Raw genomic sequence first — 3,770 nt, forward strand, 5'->3', positions numbered from 1 at the left:
TGATGATCGGTATACAAGACAAACTCCTTAGGAAGAAGATCGTGTCTCCACTTATTCAATGCTTGAACTATAGCATAAAATTCCTAATCATAAATATAATATTTTCTTTTTTGTATCATTCAACTTTTGACTAAAATAAGCAAAAGCTCTACCTTCTTGGTTTAAAAAAACTCCAATTGTAATATTACTAGCATCACAATCTACTTGAAACACCTTGTTAAAACTAGGAAGTGCAAGAATGGGCTACTCAATAACTTTTTGTTTCAACTGATTAAAACTCTTATTTGCTCCTACAATCCACTTAAATTATTTCCTATCCCCTCTCATTATTTTAGTCAAGGGTCCACAAATATTGCTAAAACCTCTTATAAACTTTCTATAAAAACTAGCTAGTCCATGAAAAGATCATACCTATGTCACACTTCTTGGAGTAGGCCATTTAAGGATATCATTCACTTTCTTTGGGTTTATTTTCAGACCTTCTATTGAGACTAAAAATCTCGGGTACACCAACTCCTTTACAAAATTACACTTCTTTAGGTTTATCAACAACTTTTCTTCCCTCAACTTATCAAACACCTTGGATCAAATGCTCCAATGTCTTACTAAAGATCAAAATATCATCTAGGTAAAGAATGAAAAATTTACCCAAAAACTCCTTCAATAACTTATTCATGAGCCAAATGAAAGTGCTCAGTGCATTGGTCAGCCCAAAAGGCATGACTAACCACTCATACAATCCTTCTTTTGTCTTCAAAGTAGTCTTCCACTCATCACCTTCTCTGAAATGAATCTGATGGTACCCACTCTTCAAATTTGTCTTTGTGAAATGCTTAGCCCCACTCAAATAGTCCATAATATCATCCATCCTTAGAAATGGAATTCTCTACTTGATTGTTATCTTGTTGATAGTGCAAGAATCTATGTACATCCTCCATTCTCCATTCTTCTTTGGTGCTAATATGGCTAGAATAACACATGGACTAAGACTCTCTCAAATCAACCCCTTCTACAATAACTTATGAACTTGTTTATTCAACTCTTCACTTTCTACTAGTGTCATTTTGTGCACTACCTTGTTTGGAAAACTGGCTCCCAGAACCAAATCCATATGGTGACTAATCTTCCTCATTGGGGGTAATTCATCAGGTACATTATCTGATGCAATATCAAAAAACTTTCTGAACATATATGTAACTTCTATAGGAACCTCCTCTACTTCTTCTTTACTATCTTTTGAAATTATAGGAAAAGATATATGCTCATTCTTCATACCTTTAAGAAACTCTTTTCCATCAACAAAACATATTCTGGCAACACTACATGCCTTTTCTTCTTTCTCCTTCAATGGCTTTAACTTATGTTTCAGTCCATCCTTGGTCAAAGTGTAGGTATTTTCTCACCCATCATGTACAACATGCCTCTCAAACTACCATGGCCTACCCAAAAACATATGACATATATCCATAGGTATAATATCACATAGTACCTCATCTTGGTAGCTTCAAATCTTGAACTTCATTAAGCACTACTCATTGACCATGACCTTGTGGTCATCTTGCACCTAAGGAATATGGCATGGACATGAGTGTTTCTATCTCTTCAACTTCAACTTTGTGACCATCATTTCTAACACCAGATTGTTAGTTCTTATACCATCAATGATGACATCACAATAATTATCTTCACATCTTCACCTTATGTGAAAAATCTCCTTATTTGATCAGGTTCATTCTCATCACTCAGTAGGACTCTTCTACTAACTAGGACTTCTCCTCTTTTGACATCTTTAGAATGTGATGATCTAAAATCTTCATCAATATGTGCAACTCTAGCCTAGCCTTCAATTCTTTGTTCTATTCTTCCTTGGCACTAGGTACATTCAAATCCTCCATGCCCTTCTTCTCCACAGTGAAAACATTTCCTAGGAAGCCTCCTCTTCTAGATGCTTGTCCTCTGCCTCTTCCTCCCTATTCTCTATTGATTTGATTATGGAAATGATTGGAATTATTTCTCCTTTGGTTCTGACTACTTGGTGCAGAGCACTCCTTGGGAGTATTCCATCTTCTTCATCTTGGCATGTGGAAGACAAAACAGGGCTGATGAGATAGGTGGTATTAACTCTACATCACATGTAAACTCTTTGCTATTCTCATTTGGCCATGTTCTATGATAATCATATTGAAAATGTAATGTGAGTACCTTCTTCAAGGAATTTTGATGTTTAGTTGAGTTTAGAATAGGATTTGAATAAATATATGCCCACTTGTAAAGGTACATGGTCCTATTTGGTATTCTATAAACCAAGGACCCATGTGACCTATAGGGCTAGTAGCACTAGGAGTCTAGAATAGGTTTATATAGCCTTAAATGGCTCCAAACATGTTTCAAGTTAGGTTAGGGGGTGTCTTGAATGAGTTTGAAAGCAAAAATTGCTACTCGGCAAGAATGCAGCAAAAGTTGCTAGCAACTTTTCAAAAGTTGCTCAGCAACTTTTTAGCAACTTTTCAAAAAAGTTGGTAAATCAGTTTGCAACTGATCCCAAGGTGGTTGATCAGTTTAGGATGGTTATTTAAGTCATATTCCACCTTTCCAAAAGAACAGGTGGAGATTGTAAGGATTTTGATTGCATTAATACAAAAAACTCTTAGTTTTCGTGGTAAAATCTCTGGTTTTTGAATTCTGCACGTGCTGTACGGAAGAGTATCTGCAAACCAATGCGTGGATTTGAAACCTTGGTGTCTTAGCAAACTTTTGCAAGTGGTTTGAAGGTTTTTGGTGAAGGGAGTCGATAGTTATTGTATTTTGTTCTCAAACAGCCACCAAACCCTCCCTTTAGCAAGGGTTTTGTGCAAATGGGCAAATAGAGTGCACCTATTTGATCTCAGGGGCACAAAACCTAATGAATCTGCAAGCCTACATGTTGTTCTTTCATTCTCTAGAATTAGGATCAGTTTCTATGGTGAGAGTACACTTTGCATGCAAGCCCTAGTTCAAGTCTAGGTGTTGGTTTGAACTAGGATTAAGCAATTTTATGAAAATCAGAAGGAATTTGGTTGAATAAATTGCAACTAAGGGTAGAAGTTGTTGAGATAGACATTCCTTGAAGTCACCCAATCATTTCTTTCCATCCATGAACCCATTTCCGTACTGTTCCTTTGTAAACCAAGCCTAATAGGGCCCATTAGGTCTGTGTGCATAGGAGAGGTTCTGTAGTGCAGGAGTGGATTGGGAATTTTATTTTTGGGGGATTGATAGAGTGGGATAAAGGGTATCTGAAACCCTAATTTTTTTGTCAAGTTGTTTGGGGAATTTTGGATTTATTGCAGGAAAATAGGGTATGAAGACCTAGTAGGATAACTAGGGGAGTTGTGGATTTTGGTGCTGCAGAAGTTGGAGAGCCCAAATTTTGGGTTATTTGCAGTGTGGGGGAACATTTGGAGGTGTTCCAATCATTGATTTGTGTTGTGGAGTGCTAGAAGTTGCTGAAGCACTAAAAGGTCTAAATTAGGGATTTAGTCCCTAAAGGCAAATTGGAGACAAAGTTGGATTGAGCCTTCCAAGTATTGGGAGATTGTCTAAACCTTGGAGAAAGGGTTGTTGCAGAGTTTGGTGGATCCTTGAAGTGATCCTAGACTTGGAGAGTGTAGTTGTGGGTTGTGTAAGTCCTAAGGACAACTTAGGGCAAATTGGGTTATTCCGCTTGCCACTCTGCATTAGGTGGTATCAGAGCAACAGGAAGACCTTGGTGAGTGATTTGTTCATCAAAA

Source organism: Cupressus sempervirens, chromosome 6 (genome assembly GCF_028749045.1).
Source record: "Cupressus sempervirens isolate cs-2001-9-10 chromosome 6, ASM2874904v1, whole genome shotgun sequence".
Lineage (NCBI taxonomy): Eukaryota > Viridiplantae > Streptophyta > Pinopsida > Cupressales > Cupressaceae > Cupressus > Cupressus sempervirens.